We start from the raw sequence: 14843 nt of genomic DNA on the forward strand, positions 1-14843 counted from the left end.
CAAAACACATGCATATCACTCATGGGTAAATTTTTAAACATGAACCTAGCTCAAAAAAAATGGTAGAAATAGGTAAATCGAGTTACCGAGAATTCAAAAATGTAAAGAACATTAAAAACGGGGTTCGGGATCACTTACAAATGAGCTTGGAAGCTTCAACACAAACCTTAGCCACGGATTCTTCTAATATTCGGCTGGATGGGGAAAAAGATGAGCAATTTTGGCTTAATTTCCATTTTTAATTCATTTATTTATAAAATGACCAAATTGCCCTTTTAACCTTTCTTTGAAATTTTACCACACAAGCCCATTTTTGTCCAAATTTTAAGAACTTGGTCACATTACTCTTTAAAGACCTCTAATTAATAATTCAATTCAACTTCATGCTTAAAGCTTCTAGAACTAGAGTTTTACAATTTATTCAATTTAGTCCTTAAAGTCAAATTAAGCACTTTTCACATAAATTTTCTTCATGAAATTTTTACACCATCATATGAGCATATCATAGACATTATAATAATCATAAAATAATTATTTCTAATTTGGATTTGTGGTCTCGAAACCACTGTTCTGACCAAGCCCTAATACGGGATGCTACACACTCGCTAGAATTATGGTCCCGAAACCACTATTTTTTACACCCCTAAAAATGGGCTATTACAAGAAATATTGCAACCAAAAGATATAAAATTAAGAAGCGGTGCCTACAAGTATATGGATCAAATTGTAATATATTAAAGTGTACAATGAAACACTCCGGCAAGTATTCCAATAATCATACCCAAGTGAAGTTGAATTAAACTAAAAATTATTTCCTACACTAATAGGGCTAAACAATAATCATCTAAAATTATAGTACGAAAAACCAAATCAAAATTGAATAAAAAATAACATGAATTAGATAAAACTAAAGAAGACAAATTAACAATCGAAATTAACTCAGATAAACAAGTAGATATTAACACTTATCAGTGTTCATAATTAACTTCAAAACTTAGGTTTTGTTAAATTAGCTAGTAACTAACCAGTTATTACCTCTCGACCTTTAACTAATTAATTAATGGAAAAAAACAACTTATCTTTCAACCTCACCGTTTAAACCAAGATAAATTAAGAGGTACTTGGTAAACTATTCTCTTGAGCTCATTTACCTAGATTACTTCCTAAGGTTGTTAATCTAGGGCTTAAGCACACCTAATTTAAGCCAAATAACTCTAAAACAAACTCTAATTCTTCCATTAATTATTCCCACATCTGATTGTTAATCTTCTTAAGGAGGCTAGCCACTTATGGATCTAGGTACAATTTTTCGTAAATTCAAATTAAACATGCAAAGAAAATATTTAACTAAAAAAAAGGAATAGAGAAATTTATTCATTTTGATATCGAGTTGTTCGTGAAAATCAAAATTCCTTTGACAGTTGTAAAGATCATGTTGATTGCAATCAAAAACCAAAAGAAATTGATAAAGACTGAATAAAAGGAGGCTTGGATCCAAATCGAATCCAACTCAGAACAAAAAGAAAATTTATGTTTTTAGAACAAAAGACTAAATTGAAATAAAATGAAAACTAAAATTAAATCCTAAAAATCTACTCTAAAATTGCTCTCTAAAGGACCTTCTTAACTTAACCTAAGTATTACTATATATAGCAATGCTTTATGTCCTAACTAGGTCAAATGCCAACCATTAGACTGAATAAAATGTGTTATGTAGACGAAAACACCCTTCGCTTAATTTTGCCTTTTATCGCTATAATGTCGTGACACCACAGGATCGGTGTCGTGACATTGAACTTCGTAAGGAACTTATTTGGTTTTGAAGTGTGGTGTTATGACATCGTCATGATGCTGGAGTTGTCTTTGGTGTTCCTTGGCCTAAAAATGGTGTCATGTACACTAAATGGACTCGTCAATCCTTTCCTAGGCATGTATTGGCCCAAATAGTCATTACATTACCAAAATATGTGTAAAAAACTTACTTTACTAAAATTAAACATAAGCTATTAGAATTAGAAAGCGTAACAAAATAACATAAAACAACTTGAAAACTAGCTCATTAAGTGCTGAAATACTCTAATTTGCCATAACAAATTATGGCATATCACTAATCAAGCCTTAGTATTCAAGCCATCACACTAAAACTAAGTTAATTCAAATACTAAATTATCAATTTTAAAACTTCAATGGTGATGCAATGCTACCCGATTTGAACTCTAAGCTCTTGATAAATCTTTAACCTATGCATTTTGAACCACTAATGCATTAAGATCAAAGAGCCTAGTAAGTATGCAAAGATAATCTAACTTATCCTATTCTTTTATTAATAATGAGACCTTAAATCATTTCCATCATATTTACTTATAAAATATTAAAATTTTCAACAATTTCTTACCTAATTATTTGAACTTTAAGATTCAACAAGTTTTGTAACAGCCCGTTTTTGGTTCAAATCAGAACAGTGGTTTCGTGTAACACCTTTCACCTGTACCCGCCGCCAGGGTAGGGTTCGAGGTGTTACTGGGACTTTACATTTTGAAATGTACTAATCTGGCACTCCTTGATGTAACACCCCGAACCCGAAACCGACACCGGAGTCGAACACGAGGTGTTAACTGACTTTAACCCCTTATAAAATTTATTCTCCAGACACTGCCCAATCTGTGTACTAGTTGTTTTAAAAATCATATCTTGAGTTTCGTAACTCGAAAATCAGTTTCGTAATTTTTCCCAGAAACTAGACTCATGTGCCCATCTATTTATTTTTTTCTAGAATTTTTGGTCGGGCCAATTAGTACAGTTTATTAGTCAAAGTCTCCCATGTTGCAGGGGTCGACTACACTGACCTTTGCCCATTACGACTTGGATATCTCCCTGCACGGGGCTTCAATACTGATGCCGTTTGTTTCTATGAAAACTAGACTCAGAGAGGAATCTATACATATATGGTACGACCCCTAATTATCTCTGGTTAATTTATAATGAATTTCCAAATTCGGAGCAGGGAATCCAGAAACCGTTCTGGCCCTGTCCCACAAAAATCTGATTATCTCTTAATATACTGCCCATATGATCTTTTCGTTACTTCCTCATGAAAACAGACTCATCGAGATTCGATTACATAATTTATTCATCAATTAATTCCACTCCTACTATTTCTAGTGATTTTTCAATCTCATGACACTGCTGCTGCCAGCATCTGTTACGAAAGTAACTAGGTCCATTTCATGCCTACCCTTGATCCAACTCAATCGAACATTCGTGCCATTTTCGCATGGCTTAAAGTTTACATGCCAAAGTTCAAACACAACGTAATAGCTTATACATGCCAAAATGTTCTTCTAAGCCAACTAAGAAGAAAGTACCAAAACTTGCTATCCGGTGTGATGACTTCGATGACGGCCTGACCCCGCAAAAATAGATGAGTCCAAGCAACCTATAATGGGTGACAAGGAAACACCGAGTGAGTTTATAACTCAGTAAGTCATAAGCTATGCACTACCATCCATCAATAACATTATCACAAGAGAAAACAAAATGGAACGAGGCTAATTACTCCATCCATTCCGAACCATACCATAGTTCCTCCAACCTATCGATTCAATTTCATATCAATTCATGCATTCACATTCCATATACTCATCAATAGGACATTGAAGCATTTTCATAAATCAATTTATTTTCGTTACAATCAAACGACTAAACGGCCTTTCACCCATCCTACGATAAATTTTATGTACGTGACTTCAAGTATAGTTGTCACATAGGTTCAAACTTACCGAGCTCAACACCAAGTATAAGCATAGCACCTATTAGCCATGTACTCAAGACACTTACCCGATCCGCTGTCCGCGATCGACTCAATAGTGTCCCACACATAGTGTCCATAATGATTCACGAATGTATATTGAGTCCGCACACTCAGTGCTATATAATCAACTCGCACACTTAGTGCTACGTAATCAAATCGCACACTTAGTGCTACATAGTCAAACTCGCACACTTAGTGCCGCATGGTCAATTCGCACACTTAGTGCATCATATTCATTTCGCACACTTAGTGCAACATAGTCAAATCGCACACTTAGTGCTGTACAATTTAATCCCGCGCACTTAGCGCCAATCTCATGGTCATAAATGGTTATACCCGCACGTTTAGTGCCGAGATCAACAACTCAGTACATCTTACCTCTTTTCTTTTCATTCAACAATTTCATCATCACATACGTACATGCATATATATATATTTATTCATTCCATTCAGCATCAATACATAAACATTATGACCATTTGAAATAATACCAACTACATGCTTAATGACTTACCTCGTGTTGGGTAAGACGGTTCCAACTCGGCTACTCGATGACCTTTTCTTTGCCTTTGCTCGATTCACCTCCTTTAACTCCTTGAGCTAAATCAAACAAATTTGACTCATTAAAGTCTCATTTTGCTAGCTTATGGCCGAATATGACAAGGAGTTTGATGGGTCATATGGCCACCTTTTAGCTCAAATACACAATGGTCATATGCATTTTTAATCACATCAAATGATTCAATACAATTCACTCGAACATCAAAAGAGAACCTCAAGGTACTTAGTCCATATACACATTAGACATTAGGGTCACATATGTACGAATTCACGAATCGAATTCGACATATTAGCTAATTTTCCCTTTAGCCGAACCTTCTAAGTCAAGATAAAGCCATCAACATGCTTACCTTTGGCCGAACATACACATCAACTTAGGTGCTCATTTATGTGGCCGAACACACACATGTCTATGTTAAGGCCGATTGCAACACTCAATACATTCTACAAGTATGGACACTTGCATTGACTAAACACCATTTCTATTATTTTTACTCCAAAGCCGAATGCCTCTCAAGCCCTAAGCTCATGATCCTTTCATCATTAAGCAAGTGTTATAGCACAACTAACATCCATTTTCAATTTGAACACCAACATAAAAATATTAAACATGAAAATCCATAGCCGAAACCTATACATGACATTACTCATTCCACCCATCGAAACAATATTTGTTCAAGACATCAAGCATTTTTATTTGGGTATTACATATATGAGCATTTAGAATTTATATTTTTAGCAAGATCAATTTCTTTCCTTAACACATTCTTCATCAAAACTTAAAGGAAGTAATCAAATTTCCTTCTTTAATAGCCATAGCCGAATGCTCCATCCATCCATCAAAGTTAAAAATTTTTGCATGGTCTAAGTAAGAACCATGATAATTAATCCTAAAACAAGCTAAAATTTCACAACTTTAACACAATATACTAACCTTATTAAGCATTCAAATGGCCGAAAGTTCTTTGCCCCTATTCCTTCCTTCAATTCGGCCAAGAAGACAAGGATGAAGCCTTTTTTTTTTCATTTGCTTTCTTTTTATTCTTTTCTTTTATTCATTAAATCCCACAACCCAATATCAATTTCAGAAATATATTGCCCATCATCAACCCACCTTGGCCGGCCACTATAAGGAAATTGGGCAATTTGACATGCAAGTCCACCTTTGTGTTGACATGCACTAATAAGCCCTTTAAAATTAGCCTATCATATTTTACCATGTCTCATGTTGATCCCTATTTAATAATTCCTCATGCAATTGGCAAAATTAGGGAATAAAACTTCCACATATGCATGTACACACATAATAAACGTAGAATATAACAATTAATTATTTTCATAACTCGGTTTTGGTGGTCCCGGAACCACTTCCCGACTAGGGTCAATTTTAGGCTGTCACATCACCGGTTTTACTCAAATTTAAAAATTTTCACCTACGAACAACTCGTCACTTATATAGGTCTACGAAGCCCTAGACACACCCTAAGGTAGTTTGGGACAAACCAGGAGTGTTCGATAGACCCTGGATATCTTAGGAATACTTCCCTAATTTGAAGTATCACACGCCCATGTGAGTGGGCCGTGTGGTCACACACGCCCGTGTGACTTGGGACACACCCATGCCCTTCGGTCAAGGGTAATAGTTACTTATCAACACGGCTATAGCACACGCCCGTACTACCTGCCCATGGACAACACTATCTTTTAGACATGGCAAGTACACACGCCCGCGCGGCCTACCCGTGTGCACTATTGATTTAGAATTCTAAGTACAGGGGACACACGGCCGTAGCCCACACCCATGGGAAGGAACCGTGTGTCACACACGGCCTAGACACACGCCTGTGTGTCTAAACATGTGGACCCTAGTAGGCTATTTTCCAAGCCTTTGATCACCCTTTCTACCATCTATACATAATGGTTATCAATTTTTGAAATAAAACATGACTACGCAATTGCAAATCTTTGATAAATCTTATTGTATGGAAACCTCATATCATTGGTTTCATACATGAAAGGTTATTTCCCATTTAGTGTTTATGGGTTTCCATGTCACTTTAATTCGTCCGAAATTGGCTCGTTCATGCGACTCATTACCAATTGGTAACAACCCATCACATGTAAATAAAATCATGCATAGATTCGTAGGTCATAGCCTACTTTAATTAAGCCAATTTTCATGGCCATATACAAAGAAATAAATATATTTTTACATGCCTTCATTTGGCAAAGCAAATGACACATATAACAAAATACTCAAAAATCCTATACATGCCATTGAACAAAATAGAAATGTCTTTATACCAAAACTTGTCTAGTTGATAGTGTGTTGACTCTCTAATCATCTTCTAATCCTTATGAGTCCTCGAGCTCTGTGAGACAGGGAAAAAGAGAGGGTAAGCATTTACATGCTTAGTAAGCTCGAATAACAGGAAAGTAAACTTACCAAATATTTAACATGCATCCATGATAGATAAGGAAACCAACAATTATGAAATGGTTCCCTATTACATACACTCAATCAATGAGTTAGTAACATAATCAAGCATCATATAATTTAACTAGATGAGCTCATCATTCAACAGCTCATTTACACAAATCTCATGTTAGTCTCGTTGAGTTTCTATGAAATCTCGATGGAATACCCATTAACCGTCAATTCATATGAATGATCATTTCATATATGCATTCCCGCGAACCTCACATCTTATGGCGAGATTACCAGTCCAGGCTAAAGCCCCCATTTTATGAACTCATAAGGTGATGTCAGGATTATCAGTCCAGGCTAAATCCCTTATTACGACAAACACTCTTAATGAGCTCGGATCTGAACTACCAGTCCAGGCTAAATTCAAACCCTAATCGGATTACCTATTCGGGCTAAATATATAATGCACACATATTCTTCGGGAGGCTTGATCATTCAAGGAACACCTGTTCGGGCTAGATCCTTAATATAATTGAGATCAACGGATTACCCGTCCGGGCTAAATCCTTTCTACAACACATGCAAGATCTCAAATCACATGTAATTACGGGTTACCTATCGAATTCCCTTTTTCAACCTCAACCGAGACTTTTAACTATAATTCATTATCAAGAATGCATTTCATGAATATTCACACTATCAAGATATGCAGTTATCATACATTCATAAATCATACAATTATGCATACTACAAGTTTACTTGTGTTATTCGAACTTACCTGGTATTTGTTTCGGAGCTGTGTTTCAGTTATTCCGACACCTTGCGTTTACCTCGATCGACCTCTAAAATTTGTTCCCCGGGGTCTATAACAATAAAAATAGATCATTAACACTCCACATTATACATTACAAGTCTAATTCTCACCCCCGGTCCAAATAACTGTTCCCCTAACCTTTGACATTTAGTTCTAGGCTCGTATAATGAAACACATGCACTTTCTATCTTACCCAAGCCTAGCCAAGAACACTTTTCTCTCTTATGGAAACCCACATTTTCCATTATTTTCTCATTTCTACCACACAATTTGTAACTTTTGCAAAATGGTCCCTACAAGGGTTTTTCATGAAAATCACCTAGGAAAAGATGTTTAATTCACATCCAACCTTCATATTTTTCATAATCCATTAAAATACAAATAACTCATGGATAAATTTTTAAACATGAACCCTAGCATGAAATATGGGTAGAAATGGAGAGAACAAGCTACCGGGATTCCAAAAATACAAAGAGCATTAAAATCGGGGCTTGGGAGTACTTACTATTGAGCTTGAAATGTTTGAAAACCCTGGCTATGGTGACAAGAGAATTTTGGTAGCATGGAGAAGAAGAATGGCTAATTTTGGCTTGATTTTTCCCACTTTATTTCATTAAAAAGCCAAATGACTCAAAAGGCCATCATGCCCTTTCTTTAAAATTTCATCCATGCAAGCCCATTTTTGTCCAAAAATTTAGAAATTGGGAAATTTCTCCCCAAGACTTCTATTTTATAATCTAAAGCAATTTCATGCAAATTACTTCTAGAATCCAAGTTTTGCAATTTATTCAATTTAGTCCCTAATTTTCCAATTGAGCACTCACTCAAAGAATTCCTTCATGAAACTTCATCACATGCATATTCTCAGATTCTAGGCCTCATAATAATCATAAAATAAATATTTTGATGTCAGATTTGTGGTCCCCAAACCACTATTCTGATTAGGACCTGTTTCAGGATGTTACATTTCAGGACCACAAATTCGAAGTAGAAGTATTTATTTTATTATTTCTTTAAGGTCTAAAGTTTGATAGAATGATTGCGTGAAAATTTCATTAAGAAATTTTATCGATTGAGTGTCCAATTTGACTAATAGGACTAGATTGCAATAGGTGCAAAATGTGTGTTCTAGAAGCTAAGGGTGTTTAATTGTAATGAATTCTTAAATCGGAGGCCCTTAAATGGTAATTAGACCATTATATAGGATGGACAAAAATGGACATAGCTAGGTAAAATTTTAAAGTTATGCATTAAGGGCATTTTGGTCATTTGGTAAATAAAGACAAAATAAATCAAATAAAAAGATGTCCATCTTTCCAATTTCATCCTCCTATGCAAAAACTTCAAAGGAGTCCATAGCTAGGGTTTTGGCCACTTTCAAGCTCAATTATAAGTCCGTTCTTGCCCTGTTTTTCATGATTTTTATGTTTTTGAAGTTGTCTCAACCTAATCTAGCCTTTCTAAGGACTAATTTGAAAGAAAATCAAAGTATAAAATTTTAAACATGTTTAATATCCATGTATTTTGATGTCTAATGGTATAAAAATATATGTTTGAGGTTAGGAAAACAACATTTACAAGGTGATTTTGATGAAAATGTCAAATAGGGACCTATTTATAAAACGTTGTAAAATGTGTGTTAAAATGTGAATAAATGAAAATTTTGGGATGCTATGGGTACTAGTAATATTCGGCAAGGCTTGGGTAATGAATAAATTGAATGGAAATCATTTTACGAGCCAAGGGACTAAAAGGTAAAATGTCAAAGGTTTAGGCGCAAAAATGTAATTTTTTCCATAAGGTGTTTTTCGGCTGAATTGAATAATGTGATGATTAAATAAGTTAAATTTGATATTATAGATCAAGAAGGATGAGGTTCTGACCTAGATCGGGGGGAAAACAAAGTACTTGACAATTAGGTCCATTTCACTATTTTGTACCGAGGTAAGTTCGTATGTTAAAAATAAGTTTTAAAATAATTGTATTTAATGCTTTAATATTGCATGAACTGTATGTTTGACTATGTGGATGATTTTAACTCTATGGATGAGTCCGATGATGATTTGATAAGCAAGAAATCCCGTTGAACCTTAGGAATACGGTAGGATACAAGTGACATGTCACTAGGGTTATAATGTGATATGTGATTATGTGATCCAGGTGCTGGTCCTGTACGTCCTATCGGTGGCTGAGTATACTGACATAAGTTACGATTACTTGAAAGCTTGTGTGAGCGGCACCGTATAACAACGTCTGGACTAGCAGCTGATAGCTCGAGAGCGAGCGATTATGTGATATGAGACTTAGGTAGCTTTGGCTATTTTTGTGGCATTTAGTGTGCAAAATTCCCAAGTATCCAACATTATTATTCTGAGTGGTTCAAGGGTATGTCAAAGATGAGAATATGTGTAAAACCATTACAAGATGGTACAGATATGTGCTTAAAATTATGATTATTAAATTCGTGAAATGATGAAAACGAGGTAAGTTGTGATGGAATGATTTATAATTACAAGCCTATGGTAAATTCAAAATTAATCATTTTATATTAGTTGAATGTTACATGTATGGTAAGGTTTTCTTATTTCTTACATACGAGCTTACTAAGCTATATAGCTTACTCCATTTATTTTCTATGTTTTATAGTGTTGCCAAGCTAGCTTAGATCGAAGATCGTCGGAGATTCGAAATCACACTATCAAACTCTCATTTTTGGGGTGTATTGATGATCATAGTATTTTGATTGTATGGCATGTATAGGGACTTGGTCATTTTGTTATGTGTCATTATGATTTTAGCCAATGTATTGGCTTGTAATTGTCAAGGGCTTGTTTTGTTATTTGGCCATGTAAATTGGCTTATTTTGGCTAACATGGTTGTAAGCCGAAGTATATTCATATATGTGCCAATGTCTTTGGTGATATGGTTATGGTATGCTTGGTGAATGTTGAAATGTGATCTATTGATGAAATGATAAATAGATGTACAGTTAGGTATCTTGAAAGTAGTTAAATGAGGCTTAATGAATGAGAAATTGGCATAATTGAGTTAGGGCATAATAAATGTTATGAGTATTGATATTGTTTTGGCATGTGTTGGTCATAATTGTGGATGTTTTGGTTTCCTAAGTATATTATGTTTTGTACCATTGAATTAGTGTAAGTGTATGTCAAAATGAGGGTGGCAAATGGCTTGGTAAATGACCTTTATTTTGTCCACACGGGTAGACATACGGGTATGTGCCTAGGCCGTGTGTGACACACAGCCTGTCCTATGGGCATGTGTTTTGGCTGTGTGTCCCCTGCACCTTAGTTTTGAGAAACAGAATGCTCAGAATTGAGCACACAGGCAGAGACACGGGCGTGTGTCTCAGCCGTGTGGATGACACGGCCTTGAACATGGGCGTGTGCCCTAGCCGTGTGAAGTCTGCACCTATTTTGTGAAAATTAATTTTCCACACGGCCTAGCACACAAGCGTGTGACTTGGCCGTGTGATCTCAATTTGTTCATGGGTTACAAGTCAGAGAGTTACACAGGTGTGTGTGTCCACATGGCCTGCCCACACTGGCGTGTGACCCCTGTGTAGTGGGAAATTTTCTAAGTTTTGTAAAAATTTCTAAAGTTCTCAGTTTAGTCTCGAACTACTTCCAATGCATGTTTTGGGCCTCGTAGGCTCGTATTAGGGATTTTATGATTAACTTCATATGGTTTTAGTTTGGATGAAAATTTGAGACTCGAAATTGTATGATTGCTTGTGTTGTAAGTGTAACACCCCTAACCCGTATCCATTGTCAGAATAGGCTTACGAGGAATTACCGAACAAATCACATCAATATTACATACTTTAAACATTCATGGTCATAATTATGAAAATACAATCATATTGTCCCCTACGAGACTCTTCAAGGCCTCAGAACATGCTTAGAAGTGGTTCAGGACCAAACCGATAACATTTACAAACTTTGTGAAACTTATAAAAGTTTCAAGCATTCTAGGGTCACACGCCCGTGTGAATAGGTCGTGTGCCTCACACAGTCACCAGACAGGCCCGTGTTGCAGACCGTGTGAAAATAGGCATACATTATGGCTGAGGACACACCCATGTGCCATGGCCGTGGGAAATCTGGAGAGATTACTGACTTGGGTCACACGGCCGGCCACACGCCCATGTGCAAGCCTGTGTCTAACACACGGCCAATAGACAAGCCCATGTGTCTAGACCATGTCAAACTTGTAGGGTATTCAGACTTAAAATTGAAGGGCTACCCTAGGTGACGAACGACGGTGTAGCATGACTGTGTGTCGTACACGGCTGAGGCACACGCCCGTGTCTCTTCCCGTGTGGACAAAATAGGCTATTTGCATAACCATTTTGCCACCCTATTTCACAAGCATACACAAGTATAATTTGCATCAATAATTCAACCCAATTGGCAGCCACTTCATATCAATTCATACACATATTATGCCATTTCATCTTCAACCATTTCACTACTCAATTCAATACCATTTGTACATTCAAACACATACTAACTAGCATGATTCATTCCCCATTACTTACCTATTCAATCATATACCAAAGTACATATCATACTCCTTAATACAACCTATTTCAATATGTGTTTTTTTTTTACTACCATCAATCACACACAAAGCTTGACTCATAAATCATCTATTAGCCATTCATTTATTAAGTCCAAATTCATGCTTTTTATAAGTAAATATTCAACATCTACCAAATAGCCAAATAATCATCTTGAACCATCAACAACTATACCAAATTATGCCATTACAAAAGGCAAATTACACATCAAACATAAGTCATTAATCATCACCAAAACCTTTATCAAAAAGACTCAAGCCTATATACGTCATATAACGAAGTCACAAGTGTATAAATACCGAACTAAAAAAAAGGGATAGTGTGATGCGATCTCTGTCGACTTCCAACCCAAGCGAACATCCGAAACACTATAAAACATAGAAAAATCGCACAAAGTAATCTATAAAGCTTAGTAAGCTCGTATGGTAATAAACTCATATTATTAAATAACTACATTTAAAACCATTATTCCAAACATGATATAATTCATATGATTGCACCATTCTATCTCGAATTCATGCACATAGTTAATGAAGATTTTCATGAGTTTGTTCATTCAAAACACATATGGTTTGAATACTTCTTATCAATTCATTCACATCTTCATATGCATAAGCAATTTTATATCTAAACTTTATTCAATTAAATTACCATCACCTTTTCTTTGGTCAAGTGAATTATGTGAAATATAATCAAATAACAGTATTTCGCACACTATGCGCCATATGTATATTTAGTTAAAACAAATATAACTCATATCTCACATATCATTCAATTCATACCTCATTATAACCAAGTAAACACATTTTTGGCATGGAACATACTTATACATAAATCTTTCTCCTTTCATATACATGATACACTAAAAACTTACCAAATTACCTTCATTTAATTCTCATAAAAGTTCTGTACGAACTTGTATCACTTAATTCAATTGTACTTTCCTTCTCGTCTTGAGTATGCCCATTGAACCATTCAAAATCATTAAGGATACTCGGAAATCACATAAAACTCATACAATGCCATATCCTAGATATGGTCTCACATGTTATCACATATCGATGCCACTGTCCTAGATAGCGTCTTACACAAAATCATATAACAATGCCAATGTCCCAGACATTGTCTTACACATAATCACAATACAATGCCAATGTCCCAGACATGGTCTTACATGTAACCACATCTCGGTAATCCTAATGTCATGACATTTGTATCCTATATTATTCCAAAGGTTCGTATGGGACTTTCAGATGTCGTAACTTCGTCGATTCTTGCTTGTATTTGCTCGTTCAATATTCGTAACAATTCAATGATAATGAAACATATATAACTCAATTCAATTCAAAAATAAATAAGCATTTATAACATAATTTAAATACGTTTATTAGCATACGAACTTACCTCGTTCGCTGTAATCACGAATTAAATTGACTAATCTGATACTTTGTTTTCCCCCGTTCTAGATCCGAATCTCATTTTTCTAAATCTATATAAAAACAAAATTTACTTATTTAATCATTAATTCATTCAATTTAACACAATTTACAATTTTTGGCAAAATTACACTTTTTCCCTATTATTCCACACTTTTGCAATTTAGTCCTTATCACATAAAATCACAATTTCATGAAATTAAACACAAACCCAAGCTAGCCGAATTTTACCCAATGATATAACAGCCCATATTTTCACTTTGGTCATATTTTTAACCACATAATTTCACGAATTAGTCCATAATTTGCATTTTTACTCAAAATCACTTTGTAAAATATGTAAAACTATCATCTAACTTTCATATTTCATCATCAATCATCAAAAAGCATGAATATTCATCAATGGAATCTCACAAAATCTATAAAATTTTCAAAAACAGAGATACGGGCTAACTAGATTAAGTTGGAATGAGCTCAAAAATGTAGAAATGATTAAAAACGGGACAAAAATCGTACCTTAATTGACAAAGGAAGCTTGGTCGAATGTCTAGCCCTAAAAATGGCTGATTTTTCTTTCTTAAATTCGGCTAAGATGATAATGAATAGGAAAAATGTGTTTATTTTATTTTAATTATAACATAATAACTAAATTACAAAATTAACCTTAAAAACTTTAATAATTACACCACTTGCCATGCTATCATCTTCCACTCTCTCTTAAATGTATATTTGCCATATAAGGACTTCTATATTTAAGTTCTATAGCTATTTGACACCTTCAGCTTATAGAATGCAACTTTTATGCTTTACGCGATTTAGTCCTTTTTACCGAATTAAGCCTTTAAACGGTAAAATTTATTTATGAAATTTTAACACAATAATTCTATCATTTTGTAAACCATAATAAAAAACTAAAATAAATATTTTGAATTTGGATTGTGGTCTCGAAACAACTGTTCTGATTAACCCTAAAAATGGGTTGTTACAGTAAGTCCGGTAATGCCTCGTACCCTATTCCGGTGTTCAATACGGGTAAGGGGTGTTACATTCTTATTAATGGTTTACTAGTTCTTTACAAAGTAAAGTTCATCTAAGTAACCCCAAAGGAGAAATTTAGTGAACTTTAATGTAATAGATAATTAACTCCTGGACTGCATGTATTTTCCCTTATAGCCTTATTGTTTCTTTCA

This window comes from Gossypium hirsutum, chromosome A08, assembly GCF_007990345.1.
Source record: "Gossypium hirsutum isolate 1008001.06 chromosome A08, Gossypium_hirsutum_v2.1, whole genome shotgun sequence".
Lineage (NCBI taxonomy): Eukaryota > Viridiplantae > Streptophyta > Magnoliopsida > Malvales > Malvaceae > Gossypium > Gossypium hirsutum.